The sequence below is a fragment of the Triticum aestivum genome, chromosome 1A (assembly GCF_018294505.1).
Source record: "Triticum aestivum cultivar Chinese Spring chromosome 1A, IWGSC CS RefSeq v2.1, whole genome shotgun sequence".
Taxonomy (NCBI): domain Eukaryota; kingdom Viridiplantae; phylum Streptophyta; class Magnoliopsida; order Poales; family Poaceae; genus Triticum; species Triticum aestivum.
The window spans coordinates 20,883,917-20,898,391 of NC_057794.1; the positions used below are offsets into that span (position 1 = coordinate 20,883,917).

General features: G+C 41.1%; 2 pseudogenes; both read right to left on the minus strand.

Annotated features, from left to right (window-relative positions):
• Window positions 1–8,336: 8,336 nt before the first annotated feature.
• LOC123072288 (uncharacterized) lies at window positions 8,337–8,420 on the minus strand (annotated as a pseudogene).
• Window positions 8,421–8,519: 99 nt separating this feature from the next.
• Window positions 8,520–8,604, minus strand: LOC123072307 (uncharacterized; annotated as a pseudogene).
• Between the last annotated feature and the right edge of the window lie 5,871 nt (window positions 8,605–14,475).

Genomic DNA, 14,475 nt, shown 5'->3' on the forward strand with positions numbered 1-14,475 from the left:
ACTTAAGTGATCGAGGTAATATGGATATGGCATATACTTGATCACTTAGCTAGAATCCATCCAGTTGAAACTAATATGCAATTTCTTTCATAAATGATATAATAACTCATCATCATCATCATATTAATTAATATAAAAACTCTTGCATCATATATATCATCACCAACGGTTTTCATAGCAAAGATATCATCGAGTTCAACATGGTAATGATATTATAAGCGTTCATAACACCACAAAAGCAAATCACTCTTTGAGATTAAGTTCAGGACGAAGAACACGGACATGAGAGGACAAGTACTAAGAGCATGAACTAGCTAATTAATCACTCCTGCTGCTCTCTCTCAGGTAAAATAGCATAGAACATGTATAGCTTTGCTGATTCATCATATTGGAGCATGCAGATGAACCTGTCTCCTAATCGTGGGTTGCGCTTCTGATTGCTGCCCCCTAGTACTTCTCTGTGATCGTTCACAATTTTGCTCCAGTCTTTTACTATTAAGCATTCCTCGCTATTAGAAATCCTGAATGCACTAAAGTGCATTGTAGGATATCTTGGCCGTAAGCTAACAATATTCATGGTACCTTTAGTCTCGATCCAATCAGGCACAACATTCATCGGGAGTCCCTGTTGAAGAACATCGTATAGTAACATACTTAGCAATGAAGTTTAGCTTAAAAAATAATGTATGCAAAAGATGCACTGAGGAGAAATAGTAGAAATCTTACCATCTTTCCTAAATATATGTGACCGTAGTTCAGTACGAACACTATTGGTCGCACGTTTTGAGTACTAACATTTCTAAGTGCAGGAAAGAAATTTGTCTTGACAGCATCAAGATCCTCAAGCCATGAAACATAATGACTTGTCTCCTCGCAGTTTAGTTCAGCCCCGGGACAGTGGACGGTCCTGTCTACCAAGCGCCGGACATGTTTGCTTGATTGGAAGTAAGCTGTCAATATAAATTGAGATCTATTAATTATTCAACTGGTTCAAATAATCTCATATCGAAGACATAAATATGGTTGAGAAACTCACATAATGGTAGAACTGGAGGCGTCTGCACATCGACCCAGATGTCTCTATTACCTTCAATATCATCTTCCGGACGAATATCAAAGGTGATAACCATATCAGGCTCAAATGCATAAGCCTTGCATAGTGCTTGCCAAGTTTTGCATTCAAAATAGGTGTATGTGTCTGCATTGTATAATTTGACGTTGAAGGTATAACCATGCTCGGTCTTCAAGTAAACTCTTTTTACCTCCATAGTTTCGTTAGGACTGAAACCTATCTTATCCAAGACAAAAATTCTTGCATGGCAGGGGATACGCTAGTAGAATAGTGAAAAATTAAAATTAAAAGTTGAAGCAAATGAAGCATAAGTCATGCTTAATTACGAAAAAAGACTTGTTGTTGTGACTTACTGTATCCACTTCGAAGTTCTCATCCAGCTTGATGCTGAAGCGTCTATCATCAACTAGAAAATTTCTGCCGCACAGGCCGCGCTGGTCTTCGCAGTATTCGCACATAATGAAATCGTGTTCGTCGTCAGACGACATTCCTATGTTCATAGGTGAAACATTAAACACTTATTAGTTCTATTAATTCAACTAATTCTGTTAATTCAACTAGTTCAACTAATTAATTAAACTAATTCAACTAAGCACTTACGAAGAATATACCTAATTAATTGAACTAATTCAACTAACTAGTTCAACTAATTAATTCAACTAAACTACTTCTATTAATTTTCTTACTAAAAATAAGGTAGCTAGTTCTATATAATAAAATGTTAATTAGATAATGAAATCTCATATAACTAAATTAAATATATATCTAACATATAATTTATATCTAATTCATCTAACATTTGACATTAATATCTAACATATGTTCATATATAGGTGAAACATTAAACACTTACTAGTTCTATTAATTCAACTAAATAAACTAGTTCTATTAATTCAACTAAGCATTTACTAAAAATAAACTAGTTCTATTAATTTCTTACTAAAATAAAGTAGGTAGTTCTATATAGTAATATTTTGATTAGATCATCAAATCTCATATACCTAAATTTTCTTACTAAAAATAAACTTGTTCTATTAATTTTCATACTAAAAATAAACTAGTTATATTAATTCAACTAGTTCAAATCTCTTATATATACCTAATTAATATCTAGCTATACTAATTCAACTAGTTCAACTTGTTCTAATTCATGTAAAATATATTTGACATTAATATTTAACATCTTTTCTATATAATTCATCTAACATTATTATCTACGTAATTTATCAAACATTAATCTAAACAATAGAAAATAGAAAATAAGTAAAAACAATGTGTGTGTGTGTATGTGTGTGTGTGGTGTGTGGTGTGTGTGTGTGTGTGTCTGTGTGTGTGTGTGTGCGCGTGTGTGTGTATGTGTGTGTGTGTACGAGCGGGGGGCGGCGGCGTACGGGCGGCGGCGGGCGACGACAGGGACGGGCGCGGCGGGCGAGAGGCGGCGGCGACGGGCGCGGCGCGCGGGGGCGACGGCGACGACGGGTGGCGGGGGCGACGGCGATGACGGCGACGACGGTGGCGTGGGCGACGGCGGTGACGGCGACGACGGGCGGCGGGGCAGCGAGGGCGGCGCGCGATGGGCGACGGGCGCGGCGAAGAAGTTGGATCGAAAGAAGTACTGGTGGTCGATGAAACTGATTTTTTATAAGTGACATATATATAGGAGGGGTCTTTAGTACCGGTTGGAGCCACCAACCGGTACTAAAGGCCAATTTTCGCTAGGCCAAGGGGCGGGAAACGACCCCTTTAGTACCGGTTCGTGCCACGAACCGGTACTAAAGACCCTCCCCTTTAGTACCGGTTGGAGCCACCAACCGGTACTAATGGTTGTGCGCTGCCACCGGCGGTGCACAATGTTTAGTCCCACCTCGCCGAGCGAAGGGCAGCCGCACTGGTTTATAAACCCAGTCGTGGCTGCTCCTTCAAGCTTCTCTATATAGCAGGCTTCTGGGCCTAACTAGGGCGCGCTGCCTGTGAGTCTGCTGGCCCTTCTGGGCCTGCATTTGCACACCCTAGGTCTGGCAGGCCCACTGGGCAACGCGCCAACAAATTTTTATATAGTTTTTTCTTTTCTGCATTATTTATTTTCTTCTATTTATTTTTGAGTAATTTTTTATATAGTTTTTTTCTTTTCTGCATTATTTATTTCTTCTATTTATTTTTGAGTAATTTTTTTGTATAGTTTTTTTATTTTCTGCATTATTTCTTTTCTTCTATTTATTTTCTTCTATTTCCAGTTTGTACACGAAGTGCGTCCAGTTTTTGCCGTGACCCTCTCTACTCTTTCGCACATGCTATGCGGGTGAAATGATGATACCATGCCAAGTTTCAACATTTTCAGAATTCATTTTGTAGTGATTTTCAATTTCACGGTCATTTAGCTCTCTAAACAATTAGGTAAATGACCGAAAAACAACAAATGATGTCAGAACATGTTGGAAATTGATGACGTCGCTTTGAATGCTGCATACTGAACACAAAAGAAGTCCGGAGTTCAAATAAGTTTAAAAAACATTGAAGTGCCCGTGTAACAGATGAGTTCTCGTCCGAAACCCTGATACTCCGAAAGAGTTTGTCCAGTTTGTACACGAAGTGCGTCCAGTTTTTGCCGTGACCCTCTCTACTCTTTCGCACATGCTATGCGGGTGAAATGATGATACCATGCCAAGTTTCAACATTTTCAGAATTCATTTTGTAGTGATTTTCAATTTCACGGTCATTTAGCTCTCTAAACAATTAGGTAAATGACCGAAAAACAACAAATGATGTCAGAACATGTTGGAAATTGATGACGTCGCTTTGAATGCTGCATACTGAACACAAAAGAAGTCCGGAGTTCAAATAAGTTTAAAAAACATTGAAGTGCCCGTGTAACAGATGAGTTCTCGTCCGAAACCCTGATACTCCGAAAGAGTTTGTCCAGTTTGTACACGAAGTGCGTCCAGTTTTTGCCGTGACCCTCTCTACTCTTTCGCACATGCTATGCGGGTGAAATGATGATACCATGCCAAGTTTCAACATTTTCAGAATTCATTTTGTAGTGATTTTCAATTTCACGGTCATTTAGCTCTCTAAACAATTAGGTAAATGACCGAAAAACAACAAATGATGTCAGAACATGTTGGAAATTGATGACGTCGCTTTGAATGCTGCATACTGAACACAAAAGAAGTCCGGAGTTCAAATAAGTTTAAAAAACATTGAAGTGCCCGTGTAACAGATGAGTTCTCGTCCGAAACCCTGATACTCCGAAAGAGTTTGTCCAGTTTGTACACGAAGTGCGTCCAGTTTTTGCCGTGACCCTCTCTACTCTTTCGCACATGCTATGCGGGTGAAATGATGATACCATGCCAAGTTTCAACATTTTCAGAATTCATTTTGTAGTGATTTTCAATTTCACGGTCATTTAGCTCTCTAAACAATTAGGTAAATGACCGAAAAACAACAAATGATGTCAGAACATGTTGGAAATTGATGACGTCGCTTTGAATGCTGCATACTGAACACAAAAGAAGTCCGGAGTTCAAATAAGTTTAAAAAACATTGAAGTGCCCGTGTAACAGATGAGTTCTCGTCCGAAACCCTGATACTCCGAAAGAGTTTGTCCAGTTTGTACACGAAGTGCGTCCAGTTTTTGCCGTGACCCTCTCTACTCTTTCGCACATGCTATGCGGGTGAAATGATGATACCATGCCAAGTTTCAACATTTTCAGAATTCATTTTGTAGTGATTTTCAATTTCACGGTCATTTAGCTCTCTAAACAATTAGGTAAATGACCGAAAAACAACAAATGATGTCAGAACATGTTGGAAATTGATGACGTCGCTTTGAATGCTGCATACTGAACACAAAAGAAGTCCGGAGTTCAAATAAGTTTAAAAAACATTGAAGTGCCCGTGTAACAGATGAGTTCTCGTCCGAAACCCTGATACTCCGAAAGAGTTTGTCCAGTTTGTACACGAAGTGCGTCCAGTTTTTGCCGTGACCCTCTCTACTCTTTCGCACATGCTATGCGGGTGAAATGATGATACCATGCCAAGTTTCAACATTTTCAGAATTCATTTTGTAGTGATTTTCAATTTCACGGTCATTTAGCTCTCTAAACAATTAGGTAAATGACCGAAAAACAACAAATGATGTCAGAACATGTTGGAAATTGATGACGTCGCTTTGAATGCTGCATACTGAACACAAAAGAAGTCCGGAGTTCAAATAAGTTATTAAAATAAAAAGAGGTGCAATGCTGGTTAATTTGCTTCAGGCTTTTCGGAATAGTGTAGACTGCACTGCACATAGCTCAGTGCAATCTATGCTATTCCGAAAGGCTTGAAGCTAATCAACATGCAGGTGAGCATTGCGCCTCTTCGTCATTGTCTGTGCACTCACGGCTTATGAACCGCTCATACTGCCTCTCTCTTGGCGAGGTGGGACTAAAAATCAGCTTACTAAGAAACTCTAGTACCGGTTCATGGCATGAACCGGTACTAAAGGTCTTCGTGGGGGCCCCAGCCTGACCATAGCCTGACACAGCCTCATTAGTACCGGTTCGTGGCATGAACCGGTACTAAAGGTTGCCCACGAACCGGTACTAATGATGCCCGCCCGCCTAGCCGTTGGAACCGGCACTAATGGTCACATTAGTGCCGGCTCAAATTCAAACCGGCACTAATGTGCTTCACATTTGACCCTTTTTCTACTAGTGCTAAGAGATCAATGATCAATTGTTGTGTCTCCAAGGGGTGCCCCCTCCCTGTATAGAAATGATTGGAGGAGGGGGAGGGGCCAGCCTCGTATGGCGCGCCCCATGAGGAGTCCTACTCCCACCGGGAGTAGGACTCCTCCCTTCCAAGTAGGAGTAGGAGAGGAGAAGGAAGGGAGAGAAGGAGAGAAGGAAAGGGGGGCATCGCCCCCCTCCTTGTCCAATTCATACTAGAGGGGGAGGGGACGTGCGGCTGCCCTGGCCGCCCCTCCTCTTCTCCCACTAAGGCCCATTAGGCCCAATATATTCCCCGGGGGGTTCCGGTAACCCCCCGGTACTCCGGTATATGTCCGAAACCTTCCGAAACACTTTCGATGTCCGAACATAGTCGTCCAATATATCGATCTTTGTGTCTCGACCATTTCGAGACTCCTCGTCATGTCCGTGATCATATCCGGGACTCCGAACTACCTTCGGTACATCAAAACACAAAAACTCATAATACCGATCGTCACAGAACTTTAAGCATGCGGACCCTACAGGTTCGAGAACTATGTAGAGATGACCGAGACACGTCTCCGGTCAATAACCAATAGAGGAACCTTGATGCTCATATTGGTTCCTATATATTCTACGAAGATCTTTATCGGTCAAACCACATAACAACATACGTTGTTCCTTTGTCACACTACAAGAAATATGTCAACTTGTGACCCTCACTATTGGTCTCTAAAAGGTCATTGATTTTCATTTGCGACCTTTTTTTGACCAAAAACAGAAGGTCAAAAGCTGGCGGTCGTAAACTGAAATTAACGACCTTCTCTGTGAGAAGGTCGTGGAATTCCACGACCAAAACCAAAGGTCGTTGATTCTATGACCTTCTGTTTTGGGCGCTAGCTCTGTGCCCAGGCCACGTCGGATCCGACGTGGCAAACTGACGTGGAAAAATTGCGACCAATTGAAAAGGTCGTTGATAAGATTCAGCCAGGTCCAATTCGACACTTTACATGGGCCGAGCCCAACAATTCAGCCTATTTGTGTTTTTTCTCATATTAATTTTGGTCGGGTAGATGGGCCAAGCCCAACATTTCAGCCTTGTTATTTTTGGGCCTAGGCCTTTTTGTTTTCTTGGCCTTCACCTTTTCACAATTGATTTTTAAGCGATTTTCTTCACTTTCCCGAATTGTGTGATTTGTGGCCTTTTTAGGGCCCAAGTAGTATTTGTTTCATTTCTGATGTATCAGCAATTAATGAACTGATCCTCAAAAAACAATAAATAATCAACATTTCCAATATTTCAATCACCCAAATTTTCACAAATGGCGACCAAAATGAGTATATTATATATATTACAATCATGCATAGTTCACATCATCTGGTAATTTACAACACCCAGGAAGTGCAAACACCCAGGAACATCAAGGAACATCTCTGAAGTAAACACCCAGGAACACCCAGGAATAAACACCCAGGAACATAAAACACCTAGGAAGATAAAACTAGCTACAAAGATGAAGTGTTCCCTTCTTCGAACTTCTTTAGCCTAGAGCTCCTGTAGAAGAGAGGAAATTATGTTATCATGGCTGCCAATGAAAGCAATATCTTCCAACAAAGAACAACTAGGAAAAGAATAATGAACAGAATAATAAACAGATACACAAGCAGCTAGGAGCATGGATAACAATAGTATACTGTTGCTGAGGCATTAGCATGGATAACAGAATAATGAAGTATGGATAACAGGAACAACACCTAATATATTATACTATTGCTGAGGCGTTAGTATAATGAACAGAACTTCCTGAAGTATACTGCTGCTGCTGAAGTATACAATTGCTGCTGCTGAGTTTGCATTAGTTTGCAAATCTTACAGAATAATTTGTTTATGCTAGGAATTCATCAGTTTGTACAATACTATAAAGGGAAAATAAAACAACAGAATTGCATAGGGCAAATAAAACGTTTTAACCTGCTGTTGTTCTATACTTCAACATGGATAACAAATCTAACAACGATGGTTGTCGTCATCCTTGCGTTGATTAGTTAAAAATAAGAGCAGCAGAGCAAATATGTGTATTACGCAGACAAACAGGGGTGCTCCTGTTGGGTTGCAACATGAAAGAGCCAGGTTTTTATTACTGCTAAAAAATACTTAGCAACCACAACAAATTATGATCAAAGGAATGTCAACGAATCTAAGGGTTTATTTTTGGCAAAATATCCAAGGTTGAGAAATCCAAAAATGCAAAAAAACACCGATCAACTATAGTTGTTTAACCATGACCACACTAACGAACATGTGTTCAAGAGAGTTGTTCGATCCAAAGAATTGAAGACAAATAAACGAAAGAGAAATGTTTCAATTCTATTCAGAAGTATAGTCCAAGCAATATCTGACTTATGATGAAATGCATAGGTCCAGCCGATGACTACACAACATCAACTACTTCAGAATTGGCTGGAGAAATGCTTATCCTTTTTATTCTTCAATGATGTAAAAAGAAATGCCAACACTGCACCATCAACAACAAACTCTCACCCAACTAATATACTAGAGCTAGATCAACCAAGCATCAGTTTTAAAAAGCTCGGTTTAAGATACTTCAACGACGTAAAATCTCAGTAGCATCTCCTTGTAACATGATATGCTCAGCTGACAAACGATTCACATGCAACTCCTCTACATTATATCACACCAACACACGGAGCTGCATCTCTAGATGAGGAATGAAAAAACGTTGACGGCATGCTAAGCATCAGTTTTAAAAAGCTCAATTTTAGATCATCAAAGACCGGAAAGGCCGCAGCGGTCTAAATGTTTCACATCCTCTGCCCAGCACAACATCATCATCGTCACGGAAAGGCCGCAGCGATCTAAACAGTCAGCTATCCACAAAAACATAGTGACCCACATCACCAATGAGCTACTGTGAGCATGTAAGGACCAGATACAATGCAGAGCTACTAAGCAAATGGGATCGGGCAGAAGGGCAAAGAGAGGGAGGTGGCTACCTTCTCCACAGGGGAACTTCCTGGTGGTGATGTTGAGCAGCATCCTGACCGGGCCCTTGACCTTCAGCTGCTTCTCCTTGGCGCCCTTCACCATATCTGAGGTCACTGTTCAACACACGCACGCACAAATGCATCAGATCGGAGGTGCACAAATCCAGCCTCATCCAACCAAGCACTAACAAACACATGAATGATACTAACATAAGCCATATAGTACTCTTGGAAGTGTGTAGTGAATTTGCACAGGAGTACGTACGTACAACACAATAGAAACCTCAAGAATCATGGTGTGGAATACAATGAGGAATGTTTGTTTGGTCGAGGATGGGTCAGGCGCCCTTGATCACGAGACGGGGCAGCCCAGGCTGTTGATGCAGTACTTGCTCACACTACCCAAGAACATCCTGTTCAACCAAAGGAACCAGATCAGCTTGTTTCTTTCATACACGAAAGGTGACGCCTATCACACAAGCAGGCAGGCAACTGTCCTAGAAACTTCATGATCTAAATAGATTACAAGATGAACTCCCGGAAAAAATCGCTAAATGAACTGATCTAGAAGGTTACTACAGTGCTACTACATGGCTGCACTAAAGAATGTGAAGATGCAGTTCTAGATACGTAGGATTTGAATCAATTTTGGCTGTACAAGTAGAGTTCTTCACTGTGACCGTGAGAGATTTCCATGAAGCAGTGCAAGTCAGTTTTCAGTAGCTACTACTAAGACAGACTGCCTGAACAGTTCTATCCGCGGCATTCAGTTCTATGGAAAGAAAAGTGCTATGCCAAGGCGCAAATGCGCTACAGATCAAGAGAAATTTATCTATACACATGCAGTTTCATGTATGCAGGAGCAGATGTAACACATACTTCACACTGTATCAGATTCATAATGACACATCCTAGCAAAACTGAAGCTAATTTCGATCACGCAGTCGCCGCCATGGGCAAAGCTCTGTAGCAGGCTCGCCTGTCCACTCAGACAATATCCTCGATCTGCAAGGGCAAGAACAAGAGTAAGTTTTGGTCACGGATGGTGAAATGTACACAAGACAACATGTTTTATTGCTTCCTTCTGATTGCTCACAACAATAACATCCCGGTCCTATGTTTGCAGTACAGAAAGCCACAAAGAATTTGGTGGCAGACAGAATATTTATGCTTCCCTTTTCAATGGAGCCCCAAACCAAATACACCCTCGTCAATAATGCAAGTCCGTAGATGCAATGTAACATTGGACCACTAAATGACTATGTAAAGCATGATAATGGCCTAACTAGATCTGAGATTTCACACAAGTGGCAACTATACTAGTACAGTAGTTCACCCATGTCTCATGAAAAGCACGATCCTCGTACTGCAATTGCTTATCAGATCTAAACTACAAAACGAAATGGCTAGACATCACAGATCACATGCTTAAATTAGGAACTACGAACAGTTCATGTTCCTCATAAATTCAGAAGGGTCGCACAGATCGAACACTAATTGCCGCATTCCCCGGGGGAAAACAATTAGACCTACATGGGAAGGTAATCCAGTAATCCGATCACGGTTCAAATTGCGCATCAATTACAGCCTAAATATTCCAGACTAGAGAAGATCTGACATCGAAAGGGGCGAGAGATGGGATGAGATGGGGTATGACGAACCAGGATGCCGTGCTCGAGGCAGTAAAGTTCCCAGCACGCATTGCCGAACTGGATTACAGGAAGTCGCCAGGATGCCAATGCCGATGAGCGTGGCCGGCAGGATGCCGAAGATGAAGTCGCCGAAGGAGATGTTGTAGCTCCGAGGCGCGCGCCGTGGTGCTCCTGCCATGGGTCGGGCGCGCGAGGACGGTCGGGCTACTCCCGCTTCTCCTCCAGAGGCCTCCGTCGTGCGCTGCTCCCACGCAAGCCCTGCATGTCACCCAAGGAGAGGAGAGGAGCAATATGTTAGGAACTGCGTTAGAGGGAGGGGAGGCGTGGAGTGTCGTGCGCGTACGTGGTTGTGGCGGGGCACGCCGCCATCCTGGCCGTGGACTACCTGCCTATGGTCGCCGGGCCGGCGAGACGAGGCGCTGCGCGACAAAATCCCAAGGACGGAGTGGTTGGTTGGCTCAGAGTCGATAAGGCTAGGAGAGAACGGGAGGGAGGGAGGAGCTCGATCTCGTCTATGGTGAGGGTCGTCGATGGTGGGCGGCGGTGGATCGAGATCTGAGGGAGGGAGAGGGTGACTTGGAGATGGGGATATGGGATCGAGGGGCGTGGGAGAGGGTGGAGCAGCGGCGCTTGGGGGTGGGGGTCGAGCTCCGCTAGAGGGAGGTGGCCGACGCACGCAGGAGGGAAGGAGGAGAGGGGAGGCGACGGGGTTTGCCATGGGAGGGAGCGGGGAGGGGAGGAGAAGAGGAGAGCGAGGGGAGAAAGAAAGGAGGCGGGGGGTGAATGAAAAATGTCCACGAGGACTAGGGTTTCGGCTTAGGCGGGCTTGGGGTAAGGACAGCCGTTAGATCCGCAAAAATCCAACGGTGTTCCATCCACCATCCGCGTGAAACGCCATGGACCAGTCAAAATGCAGTACACGCATACGATGTCATGACCATCTAAATTGGTCATGGTTAACTAAAAAATTGGTCGTGGTTAACTAAAAATCAATTTTGTATTTTTCGAGTGCTCGAAATAAGTTTTTTTGTGAAGGACCTATAATATATTTGTTGCAAAATTGGATCAAATCATTTTTCTAAAATACTAGGTCATATTTAATTCACAATTGACCAAATAGTTGGGTGTAAAATGTTTTGATCCACCTCTCGTGAAAAAAACAAATTTTCGCCGATTCAGTTGGAAGCGGGTCAAATTTGAATTGTAGCTGCCTTGTAGTTTGCTCTTTATTTTTTCCAAAAATCGTTTCTAGGTACATAAGTATCTGTTAAATCAGAGAAAACACAAAAAAATTCTAAGATTCAACCACTAGCTAGGAACGGTTATTCCCGCCGTTTTGACCGCATTTTGAAACCGGCATAAAAATTCAAAAAAAATCAAAAAATTGGGAAACCTTCGCATTGTGTCGTTATATGTGGCCAAGTTCCCAGGAAAAATAACAAACTTGTAATACGTCAATTATTTTTAAAAAGTGTTCTCAGAAACGAGCTATCAAGTGTGGAGATCAATGGCTTTCAAGCCAAATGATCAATTTAAGGCCACATTCATGGCATAGTTTGTTCAAATGATCTCATATTGTGCAAAAGGGTGCATATTGAAATGGCAAACAATGTTGCCTAAGAAGTTTTCATTTTCTTTGGACGAAAAAACCATTTGCCATTTTTCGAGTGCCCAAAAGGAGGTTTTTTTGTGAAGGACCTCCCAAATAATTGTTGCAAAATTGGACCAAATCATTTTTCTAAAATACTAGGCCATATTTAATGCACAATTTACCAAATGGTTGGGTGTCAAAAGTTTTGATCCACCTCTTGTGAAAAAGACAAATTTCTGCCGATTCAATAGAAAGCGGGTCAAATTTGAACTGCGGCTGCCTCATAGTTTGCTATTTATTTTTTCCAAAAATCATTTCTAGGTACAAAAGTATCTATTTAATCAGAGAAACACCAAAAAAATTCCAAGATTCAACCACTAGCTAGGAACGGTCAAGCCCGCCGTTTTGACCGCATTTTGAAACGGGCATAAAAAATTCAAAAAAAATCAAAAAATTGGGAAGCCTTCGCATTGTGTCATTATATGTGACCAAGTTACCAGGAAAAATAACAAACTTGTAATACGGACAATTATTTTTAAAAAGTGTTCTCAGAAATGAGCTATCATGCGTGGAGATTCATGGCTTTCAAGCCAAATGATCAATCTTATGGCCACATTCATGGCATAGTTTGTTCAAATGATCTCATATTTTGCACAAGGGTGCATATTGGAATTCCAAACAATGTTGCCTAAGGGACTTTTTATTTTCTTTGCACGGAAAATTCATTTTCCATTTTTCGAGTGCCCAAATTGAGTTCTTTTTGTGGAGGACCTACCATATATTTGTTGCAAAATTGGACCAAATCAATTTTGTAAAATACTAGGCCATATTTGATTCACAATTGACCAAATGTTTGGGTGTCAAAAGCCTTGATCCACCTCTGGTGAAAAAGACAAATTCCCGCCGATTCAGTAGGAAGCGGGTCAAATTTGAACTGCAGATGCCTCATAGTTTGCTCTTTATTTTTTTCAAAAAATCATTTCTAGATACATAAGTATGTATTTAATCAGAGAAATATTAAAAAATTTCCAAGATTCAACCACTAGTTAGGAACGGTCAAACCCGCCGTTTTCATCGCATTTCGAAACGAGGCTTAAAAAATAAAAAAATCAAAAAAATTGGGAAAACCTTCGCATTGTGTCATTATATGTGACCAAGTTTCCAGGAAAATAACAAACTTGTAATACGGCAATTATTTTTAAAAAGTGTTCTCAGAAATGAGCTATCATGCGTGGAGATTCATGGCTTTCAAGCCAAATGATCAATCTTATGGCCACATTCATGGCATAGTTTGTTCAAATGATCTCATATTGTGTACAAGGGTGCGTATTGGAATTCCAAACAATGTTGCCCGAGGGACTTTTTATTTCCTTTGCACGGAAAAATTCATTTTCCATTTTCCGAGTGCCCGAATTGAGTTCTTTTTGTGAAGGACCTACCATATATTTTTTTGCAAAATTGGACCAAATCAATTTTCCAAAATACTAGGCCATATTTGATTCACAATTGACCAAATGGTTGGGTGTCCAAAGCCTTAATCCACCTCTGGTGAAAAAGACAAATTCCCGCTGATTCAGTAGGAAGCGGGTCAAATTTGAACTGTAGTTGCCTCATAGGTTACTCTTTATTTTTTCAAAAAATCATTTCTAGATACATAAGTATCTACTTAATCAGAGAAACATCAAAAGTTTTCCAAGATTCAACCACTAGCTAGGAACGGTCAAACCCGTCGTTTTCATCGCATTTCGAAACAGGCATAAATTTTTAAAAAAATCAAAAAAATTGAAACCTTCGCATTGTGTCATTATATGTGACCAAGTTTCCAGGAAAAATAATAAACTTATAATACGACAATTATTTTTAAAAAGTGTTCTCAAAAATGAGTTATCATGCGTGAAGATTCGGGGCTTTCGAGCCAAATGATCAAACTTATGGCCACATTCATGGCATAGTTTGTTCAAATGATCTCATATTGTGCACAAGGGTGCATCTTGGAATTGCAAACAATGTTGCCTAAGGGAGTTTTCATTTTCTTTGCATGGAAAATTCATTTTCGATTTTTTGAATGCCCAAAATGAGTTTTTTTCTGAAGGAGCTACCATATATTTGTTGCAAAATTGGACCAAATCATTTTTATAAAATATTAGGCCATATTTAATGCATAATTGACAAAATGGTTTGGTGTCAAAAGTTTTGATCCACCACTTGTGAAAAAGACAAATTTCTGCCGATTCAGTAGGAAGCGGGTCAATTTTGAACTGCATCTACCTTATTGTTTGCTCTTTATTTTTCCCAAAAATCATTTCTAGTTACATAAGTATCTATTTAATCATAAATACATGGTTTGGTGGCGATACGTCGAGGTTTGGATGTGGCCCAGGGCCCCAACTCCAAAGCGCGTAAACTCGCATGCCCGCCGTGGTCACCGCGTGACCTTGGCGTTGACATGCGTTCTGGGAG